This window comes from Lissotriton vulgaris, chromosome 5, assembly GCF_964263255.1.
Source record: "Lissotriton vulgaris chromosome 5, aLisVul1.2, whole genome shotgun sequence".
NCBI classification, from domain to species: domain Eukaryota; kingdom Metazoa; phylum Chordata; class Amphibia; order Caudata; family Salamandridae; genus Lissotriton; species Lissotriton vulgaris.
The window spans coordinates 266,878,436-266,889,528 of NC_141693.1; the positions used below are offsets into that span (position 1 = coordinate 266,878,436).

At 40.0% G+C, this 11,093-nt stretch overlaps 1 long non-coding RNA gene across 1 annotated transcript; it reads left to right on the plus strand.

The window, feature by feature from the left end:
* The first annotated feature begins 6,375 nt into the window (after positions 1–6,375).
* LOC147710662 (uncharacterized) lies at positions 6,376–8,671 on the plus strand. The gene is made up of 3 exons (XR_015295642.1): positions 6,376–6,462; positions 6,873–6,971; positions 8,451–8,671. It is a non-coding gene; the product is annotated as an uncharacterized LOC147710662 (long non-coding RNA).
* The last annotated feature ends 2,422 nt before the right edge of the window (positions 8,672–11,093 follow it).

Sequence of the window (11,093 nt, forward strand, 5' to 3'; positions counted from 1 at the left end):
CTGGCACATTGCATGAGATCTGCGATGTTTGAGGAGTGAGAGAGGGTGGGGTGGGTGGGGGTGGGTAGAGCAGACTTCTACTATCAAGTATCTCGTGAGCTGGTAGCTCTGGTAGTTTTTGAGCTAGCTGTAAGGATCTCCCCACTTTGTGCAGCCCGGTGACCTAAATAACAAGCTTTTGGTTGGTCAAATTATTAATTATCGCTCTGGAGCTAACCGCAGTACACATGAGGGCTGCATGTAATTGTACCCTAACACCACATACACAAACGTACATGAGGTGCTGGTTTCTCTTTTAGAGCCCGACTTACTGCTGGAGTAAAAGGTTCCTCATCTTCTTTATGGAGCCATCTGACCCCTAAAGAAAATAAGAAAGCTTTTATGCCATCAGTAAGTCAAGGAACCCAGTCTGAAAGGGACGGAGCTAAAATAGAAAGAAGAACATCACTAGGACCTCTTCTCCAATGGCTGGCCACCGTTTAGCATGAACGGTGACACCAGCCAATGGACAAGAGGGGCGGGGCTTAACCTCGCTAGTGAAAGTTACTCTATATCATTAAGTCTCGCCAGCTTGACTGCGCATGTGCGCAGGCTTTGGCAGACTGAGACCTAAAAACATCACCTATAAAGCGTACCCACATCATAATCTTGTCAAGCCATCTCTTTCTCCTACCAATCCATATAGATGTTTGCATATGTGTGGGCAAACGCTGGCCCCATCGCTGTGCCTCGTTTATGGAGATACATCTTCTTATCAAAAAGAAAGACATTATGCGTGAGGCACAACAAGAGACTCTTGAGGAGCATCTTAGTGTGTTATGCAAGGTTCAGAGATCTTGATGTTAAAACTAGCAGCAAGCCTCAATCCCATACTCATGAGAGATAGATGTATAAAGAGCGCAGACTGTGTGTATATCAAAGCATAATCATACCAAGCAGAAGGGAAGGGTAACTATATATAAGAACCACAAATACAATTAAATACAAAAAACTCTATTTCATTTAATAAATGTTCAAAGTAAAACAAAATATACATCAATGTCAATATTACATAAAATTCAGCAAAAAACAAGAAAGAACAGATTATACAGAGTGAAAAAAAATTATTCATATATTAAAAAAGACCATAACGTAGCAATCAATGCTTTCCGACGCGCGTTTCGGCGTTTCAAGGACGCCTTCTTCAGGAGCCACAAATTCTGTCTGAAACATACGGTTAAAAAATATTAAAAAAAACATAATCAATTTCATGAATTAAAAAATTGGTTTTCATCAAAGACCACATATCATAAGCAACATAGTTATAATTATTATATATATAACATAACCAATTCAAGACAATTAAAAACACAATTAATCAACTAATACTAGACAGATTTCTAAATAGCGCACCTTCCCTATTTGTTATGGCAATATAATAATTGCCAAACAAAGTGCAAATCTAATGTATATATATTTGAGCAGTTGTATGGTAACTAGGCTACAGAGACCTGGAAACCCAATATGGGAGCTCCCTAACCCCAGACCAACGGTGGATAGTAGTTGGAGATTGTAAAAACCTAAAATAGGGGGCAAGGACTAATCAATCAATGATTACTGACAACTAAAATGGAAAGTCATGGATATGGCCTAAGTAATTCAAAATGTATTTATCTATAGTAGTATAATGTAAGCTGGATATACTTACTACTAAAATTTCCACAATATGGCTTATTGCAAACTCATGTTCCCTTAGATTTCTTAATCAATCTTATTCCAATGATGAAGGAAATATATCTTTTACTGACTGTGAATCAAAAAAGGCTAAACATTCTATATTAGATACCATTGTTGAAGTGCAATACTACAGTGCAATGCGGGGGTAATCAGGTGGATCGTTAACACAGATTACCACAGGTAAGTAACCAGAAAATTCCGAATTAAGTTGTTTATATTATATATTCCATAATTGGTTATCTCAAATTCCAATCCTATTTGTGTAGGGAGAGGTGCCCCTGAGACGAACCCTTAGTGCAAAACATATGCATGTTTCTATTGGCGAACCGTATGTATGGAGTCAATAGGATTTTAAGAAAAAGGGAACATATTGTTCTTAAATGTTAAACCCTGAATACAAGGAGACCAATTTTCGTATGATAATTAGTTTCCACTTCACCTCTAAACTCAGGTATCGACTTCATTTAGGAAATGTACTCACTTAGTGAAAGCGTGAGGTAATTCCATACAGCATGTAGTATCCAAAGTCAAAAAAGTAGCATTCCCTGTTTCATATATTACTTCGGAACTACAGTGTTATATGGGAAGGAACTAAGAGAGAAAAAGGAGAAGGCAAAACATGAGCCCCAATATTTATACCTATGTTTATCTCTCCATAGAATCATATAAATCACTGCGTGGATATGACTTACATTTGGAAAAAATAATTCTAATCAATGCAGGTAGATACATCAAAGAGTGTTCTTTTTTTAGAAAACCCAGTTCGTCGTAGATACAGATAAGGATCATCCGCGTCGATTTCACTAATATAGGCGAATCACGCTCTGCGGGTGTCTAAATGGAAAGACGTAGTTTGCGGTATTTAGTAAAAGACCCATCTGATAACAAGAAAGCTCACAAAGTTCATGCAGGTTCTTCTTACCATTAAAAAGGATATGAGAAGCTGCGTGCGAAAATAACCACGACGTTGCAAAGGGGTGGCCGATGTATTCACTTTCGCATTTAGTTTAAAATTTACGAATTTCTGAATGAAAGATAAAGTTTACACTGTTCAGAAAGGGAGCAGCAAAATAAATCAATATTACACTGAAAGGCTATCTAGAGTCTTCCAGTTATCCTTACCGGTAAGATTTATTGTAGTCTGCAAATACGGACAAGGCGCTGCAATGGATAGCCGCTGGCGTCCTGTGGCCGTTGGAGATCGTATCACCCGTTGTAATTAACGATCTGCCTAGAAATGCAAGACTTAAAAGTCACGTGGGGCGATTTCTCGTAGGTGAAAGACGTGCATTTTAAAGCCATACGCTCCAATAATCACAATGGAGTACGCAGGGCAAACGATACTTTCGACGGAGTTTAGCTGTGTCAAATAGGGACTCTTAGTGTAACTAGTGGATAAACATCAAAACGACTCTTAACATAGAATATGTATGTATATTGTCTGGTGGACATTCGAGTCACACGTGATCTTGAAGCCGTGTGCTCCGAAAATCGAGATACGGTACAGAAGGCAATAATCGCATTCTGCGAAAGGGTGTCAAGTATAGTGCGCTTTGTATGTGTATAAAGCAATAATACCAAGCTAGGAACATAAACAAATGAATGAGTCTTCACGCAATCCTGATCTAATTAATTCCCTGATATAGCTGATCCCAACTGTTAGAAAACGGGGTTATTAACAGAGGAAAGAGATCTACATAATTAGTGATCACCGGATAATCAAACTATGTCACTAGTATTAAATGTGCACCCACTGATCGAGGTAGCTAAACAGACAATTGGCTCAATAAGGAACTACTTAATATAAGCAGTAACAAAGAATTACTTCCTGTAATCCCAACAGATCTGGACAGGTCCAAAATTTAAAGGGATACCTCCATGGAAAAGAGGTTAAATTATAGCGTTCTCCCACGGAATTTCAATTTTCAAACCTTTCTTAAAAGTATTCAGAACGAAAATCCAATAGACTTCCTTTTTCCTTCTGATGGCGCACCCACCTTTACTGTCAGGTGTCCTCATTTTTTCTAACATGCGCCATTTGAAGTCTTCCGGGTTGTGATCCATTTCTAAGAAATGCTTCACTAGAGGTGCTGTCACCTTGCCTGTTCTGATTGCAGATCTATGTTCAGTCAAGCGTACTTGGATGGACCTACAGGTTTCGCCACCATAGCCTAAGCCACATATACATTGGATAAAGTAAACCACCTTAGTGGTTTTACAATTCCACATATCATTCGCCTTTGCCACGAAACCATTGTGAGTAAACTCCTCACCTCCAAGGATATTATTGCAGGATTTGCATGAGGAGCACTTAACTGTTCCACGTGTAGGCAGATTGGTTAGTATTGATCTCTGAATGGGACCTGTATTGTGATGTTTCGTCCCAAATCTAGAGTGAACAATCTTGTCCTTTAAGTTTCTATTCCTTTTGTGGGCAAAAAGGGGCTTTTTTAATACTTTGTTGGAAGTCGGGTTACAATTAAGAATATGCCAATTGGCATTGATGATCTGTCTAACACGTTCATTTAATGTGGAGTGTGTAGTTACACAAATGAGTTGGTCCTTAGCTGGTTGTTCATTAGAAACTAGTAAAGCGTCGCGATCAAAGAAGCGCGCTCTTTTATATGAGTTTCTTATGAGTCTATGTGGATAACCATGGTCCAAGAACTTTTTCCTCATAATGGATGCCTGCCTGTCGCACTCCACATTAAATGAACGTGTTAGACAGATCATCAATGCCAATTGGCATATTCTTAATTGTAACCCGACTTCCAACAAAGTATTAAAAAAGCCCCTTTTTGCCCACAAAAGGAATAGACGAAACATCACAATACAGGTCCCATTCAGAGATCACTACTAACCAATCTGCCTACACGTGGAACAGTTAAGTGCTCCTCCATGCAAATCCTGCAATAATATCCTTGGAGGTGAGGAGTTTACTCACAATGGTTTCGTGGCAAAGGCGAATGATATGTGGAATTGTAAAACCACTAATGTGGTTTACTTTATCCAATGTATATGTGGCTTAGGCTATGTTGGCGAAACCTGTAGGTCCATCCAAGTACGCTTGACTGAACATAGATCTGCAATCAGAACAGGCAAGGTGACAGCACCTCTAGTGAAGCATTTCATAGAAATGGTTCACAACCCGGAAGACCTCAAATGGCGCATCTTAGAATGAATGAGGACACCTGACAGTAAAGGTGGGTGCGCCATCAGAAGGAAAAAGGAAGTCTATTGGATTTTCGTTCTGAATACTTTTAAGAAAGGTTTGAATAGCGAAATTCTGTGGGAGAACGCTATAATTTAACCTCTTTTCCATGGAGGTATCCCTTTAAATATTGGACCTGTCCAGATCTGTTGGGATTACAGGAAGTAATTCTTAGTTACTGCTTATATTAAGTAGTTCCTTATTGAGCCAATTGTCTGTTTAGCTACCTCGATCTTACTCAGTGGGTGCACATTTAATACTAGTGACATAGTTTGATTATCCGGTGATCACTAATTATGTAGATCTCTTTCCTCTGTTAATAACCCCGTTTTCTAACAGTTGGGATCAGCTATATCAGGGAATTAATTAGATCAGGATCGCGTGAAGACTCATTCATTTGTTTATGTTCCTAGCTTGGTATTATTGCTTTATACCCATACAAAGCGCACTGTACTTGACACCCTTTCGCAGAAGGCGATTATTGCCTTCTGTACCGTATCTCGATTTTCGGAGCACACGGCTTCAAGATCATGTGTGACTCGAATGTCCACCAGACAATATACATACATATTCTATGTTAAGAGTCGTTTTGATGTTTATCCACTAGTTACACTAAGAGTTCCTATTTGACACAGTTAAACTCCGTGGAAAGTAACGTTTGCCCTGCGTACTCCATTGTGATTATTGGAGCGTATGGCTTTAAAATGCACATCTTTCACCTACGAGAAATCGCCCCTCGTGACTTTTAAGTCATGCATTTATAGGCAGATCGTTAATTACAACGGGTGATACGATCTCCAACGGCCACAGGACGCCAGCGGCTATCCATTGCAGCGCCTTGTCCGTATTTGCAGACTACAATAAATCTTACCGTTAAGGATAACTCAAAGACTCTAGATAGCCTTTCAGTCTAATATTGATTTATTTTGCCGCTCCCTTTCTGAACAGTGTAAACTTTATCTTTCATTCATAAATTCGTCAATTTTAAACTAAATGCGAAAGTGAATACATCGGCCACCCCTTTGCAACGTCGTGGTTATTTTCGCACGCAGCTTCTCATATCCTTTTTAACGGTAAGAAGAACCTGCATGAACTTTGTGAGCTTTCTTGTTATCAGATGGGTCTTTTACTAAATACCGCAAACTACGTCTTTCCATTTAGACACCCGCCGAGCGTGATTCGCCTATATTAGTGAAATCGACACGGATGATAATAATAATAATAATAATAATCTTAATCTGTATCTACGACGAACAGGGTTTCCTAAAAAAAGAACACTCTTTGATGTATCTACCAGCATTGATTAGAATTATTTCTTCCAAATGTAAGTCATATCCACGCAGTGATTTATATGATTCTATGGAGAGATAAACATAGGTATAAATAATGGGGCTCATGTTTTGCCTTCTCCTTTTTCTCTCTTAGTTCCTTCCCATATAACACTGTAGTTCCGAAGTAATATATGAAACAGGGAATGCTACTTTTTTGACTTTGGATACTACATACTGTATGGAATTACCTCACGCTTTCACTAAGTGAGTACATTTCCTAAATGAAGTCGATACCTGAGTTTAGAGGTGAAGTGGAAACTAATTATCATACGAAAATTGGTCTCCTTGTATTCTGGGTTTAACATTTAAGAACAATATGTTCCCTTTTTCTCAAAATCTTATTGACTCCATACATAAGGTTCGCCAATAGAAACATGCATATGTTTTGCACTAAGGGTTCGTCTCAGGGGCACCTCTCCCTACACAAATAGGATTGGAATTTGAGATAACCAATTATGGAATATATAATATAAACAACTTAATTCGGAATTTTCTGGTTACTTACCTGTAGTAATCTGTGTTAACGATCCACCTGATTACCCCCGCATTGCACATAGTATTGCACTTCAACAATGGTATCTAATAAAGAATGTTTATCCTTTTTTGATTCACAGTCAGTAAAAGATATATTTCCTTCATCATTGGAATAAGATTTATTAAGAAATCTAAGGGAACATGAGTTTGCAATAAGCCATGTTGTGGAAATTTTAGTAGTAAGTATATCTAGCTTACATTATACTACTATAGATAAATACATTTTGAATTACTTAGGCCATATTAAGCATGGGCGAATTTTGCGAATCTCGCGTTCGCGAATTTTGCGGATTTGCGAACTCGCAATCCGCAAAATCCGCGAATTCTCGCGAATTTGCGGATTTTTTTTGTGTTTGCGCGGGTTTCTGCCAGTTCGCGAGGGTTTTGTACAATTTCGCAAAACGCGAACTTACCTGTCGGGTCGCAAGTTTCGCGAACTTGTTGTTTCTACGTGTCCAGCCTGTTTGGGACACTCTTCTTCATCACTGCCACTCTCTGTCACCACTGCCACTCTCTGACTACTCATGCCACCCTCTGGCCCACCCATGCCACCCTCTGTTTCATCACAGCACCCTCTGGTTGTCCAGTCAGTGTACATTATTGTTGCAACGCAAGCACACCTTCCCTGCCTCAAGTGACCTGAATTAATTTGGGGCTGATTAATGTGTCACAGAATATTTTTTTAGCTGGCACCTGCTTCCTTAGTGCTTCCTGATTAGTGATCTTTTGCACTTGCTAAGTGCTTTCATTGTTGCAAAATTAGTTACAACACCTGCCCTGCCCCAACTGACAATAATGAATTAGGGGCTGATTAATGGATTTGAACTTACAGCCTGGCTCCTGCTTGTCTCCCTTAGCTGTAATTCAGGACCTTTGTGGCATATGTGTAACTATTCTGAGGTTCAGAGCAGGGTCACATATTAGTTGCAACTGGCAACTGAACTCTGGAGGGGCCCCTCAGGGAGCACTACAGGAAATGGCTACTAATGATGAGCCTGAACTTTTGGACCTGGTAAGTAGTTTCAGTTTTGCTAAAATCGTATTTCTGCAATTTAGCGCTTATTCGCGGGGCGCGAAGTTGTACTGGGAAGCCGCAAACTCACGCGAACAGTGCGAGCAAAATCCGCTGCTCGCGGATTTGCGGATTTTGCGAGAGATTCGCGAATCTCGCGGATTGCGAATTTACCGAAAATCCGCAAAATCCGCGAGCGAAACGGATTTTCCGCCCATGCTTAGGCCATATCCATGACTTTCCATTTTAGTTGTCAGTAATCATTGATTGATTAGTCCTTGCCCCCTTTTTTAGGTTTTTATAATCTCCAACTACTATCCACCGTTGGTCTGGGGTTAGGGAGCTCCCATATTGGGTTTCCAGGTCTCTGTAGCCTAGTTACCATACAACTGCTCAAATATATATACATTAGATTTGTACTTTGTTTGGCAATTATTATATTGCCATAGCAAATAGGGAAGGTGTGGTATTTAGGAATCAGTCTAGTATTAGTTGATTAATTGTGTTTTTAATTGTCTTGAATTGGTCATGTTATATATATAATATTTATAACTATGTTGCTTATGATATGTGGTCTTTGATGAAGACCAACTTTTTAATTCATGGAATTGATTATGTTTTCATATTTTTTAACTGTATGTTTCAGACAGAATTTGTGGCTCCTGAAGAAGGCGTCCTTTAAAAGCCGAAACGCGCGTCGGAAAGCATTGATTGCCACTTTATGGTCTTTTTTAATATATGAATAATTTTTGTCCACTCTGTATAATCTGTTATTTCTTGTTTTTTGCTGAATTTTATGTAATATTGACATTGATGTATATTTTGTTTTAATTTGAACATTTATTAAATGAAATAGAGTTTTTTGTATTTAATTGTATTCGTGGTTCTTATATATAGTTACCCTTCCCTTCTGCTTGGTATGATTATGCTTTGATATACACACAGTCTTTTTCCCTGTCTTTAGGAATCACTAATTCCGAACAGGGGGTCCTTGTTGTTTACATTTTATAGAGAGCGCAGACTTCCATAGTTACCATTAAGTAAAAATAATTTTTTTGTTAAAATATGCAGATTATGTGGCAGATGATAGATTATGTGGCAAATGCGGCACATTTATAATTATGTGAAAATTGCCACTGCAACACAATCACATAGTTCTAGTGGCCCTGATTGTAGGCCCCAGGGAGACTATCCCCCAGGGCTAAAATGTGTAGTAAAGTGTAAGGGGCCACTCGGGTCCCCACCCCAAGCCTTTCAAAGGCCCTGGGAGGCTCATTCTACAGGGACGTCATTTTAAACAAAAGGGAGGGTGGCGGTGCAGCCCTTCTCTCTGAGCCTTGATTGGCCCAGCCCCAGTACACAGTTGTTTCCCTGCCTTCACCGCACAGGCAATAAAACCTGTGTTTGCTCCTGTCTGTTGGGCACACTTTGAAATTTCCAGCCAAACAGGAGCAAACACTAGGGAACACACCAGTGTCCCACAGGAAGACCACCAAACTCGTAGTCAGACCACCTGCCGGATTATGAATTGAATCCTGGCAGATGGTATGTACTGCAGGGGTCCCAAGCAGTGCCTTTCTAAGGCTCAAAGGAGAGCCATTAGAAAGGCACCACCATGGGATCGTCGCTGCACATTCGTGCACAGAAAGATATACACCATATCGTGCATATCTTCCTGTGCAAGAACAAGGGGTGCTGGAATACAGGGGGGCACACCAGGTGCCCCCCTGTATGTAACCCCTTGCACAGAGGCAATAGGCGACCCTGCTAGGGCCCCCTTAGTTTCTTCACCGCCACCCTTTTCAGTGAGGAAGCTCAGAATATGGTCGGCGGTGCAACAGTGGCATCGCTAGCATATTACTTCCTCGGATCACTGTGCCACGGCTGCAGGATTAAAGATCCCCGGCTGTAACAGCGGTCCAGTGCGGTCCAACCGCCAAACTTGTAAAACCTTCTTACACTAAAGGGGTTTTGTCCTACAGGCCCTGGCTGGACAATCAATCTTTGTGCAAAAACAGGGAGATGCCTGGGCTCGAATTTCAATCAAGACTGCTCTTTATTTAGCAGCCCAGGAACTTCATTTTATGGATTGCGAAGACTCCTGTATTAATTCATACATTACATTTCAGTTTGCAAATATTTACATGTTCCACAAAAGTCAGAGGTTTTAACACACCTAGAACTTAAAACAGTTGAAACAGACATAAATCATATATATAGTGATCTGTGGGTACATAAATGACAACATTCAATAACAATTAGACATATAGATTAAACGAAATTAAGTTGATGAAACAACTATATTCAGTACACCTAAGATTGTTTCTATAATAGTACTAATAGCATAGTGTTCAAAGTTGATAGGACTAAACACAAGGGGACTTTCGGGTTTTATTGGTCCTAAAAATTGACTTAAGTCGCCCTATTTTTTGAACGTGGATATTAAAATCCTGTGACCACCAAGGTGTAGGTTCCCTTGGAACAGCCGAACAGCCAACGCATTTCCAAACCCTTCAATAAGTTAACCGGGTTCTTCCTCAGGGCTGAGCTGGGTACCTACGGTGTAAAAATTAGGGATTTTTAGCTTCTCCTATTCTCTGGGTTGATAGAGTCATTGATTCGTCATTTTTGAAGAAAAAAGGGGGGTTACCTCTATTTTCAAAACGTTCGTTCTCTGTCAATTTCTTGCGTAGGGCGTCTTTGTTTCCTTCGCCTTACCCTTGCCTAGGCAATAAATCAAGAGAGGGCATGCTGATAACGTTCTACTCGTGTGTGAGAGTATTCTGCATTAAATCAGTGACATGAATTTCTCGTTTTATAAGGGTGCCAGCACTTACTTCACCAAAGTTTGATGGTTCCCTGACGGTTGCGTTATCGGTGTGTTGTTCATTATATCACGGGTGCTTAATGCTGTTGAATTTAATTAAAACATTTACTCAACAACTGAGTGTAGCCGCGTGTTTTAAATCGTGTGCCTGCATCGAAAACGCTTACTTGTAAACAGGAGAAGTGTTTTTTCTCCCTGCGGTTCCGCTTTACTGTTGTTTCTTTTTCTTGTCGAGGAGTCCCTGAAATGTTGAGATGTACAGTTTATTTTATTTTATCTGAAGCGGTGATGGTGCTTGAAGCGGTGTTCGAAGTGTTTTTAGGGGTTCCTTACCTCCTGTTACTCCTGACAAGTCTGCAAATGTCTTCTCCGTTTTACCGCATAACCGGCTTCCTGGTTACCGCGAATCAACTGATGTTGTTCACGGTCCCCCGGAACTGTTTAACCCTTAGACGGGCTGCT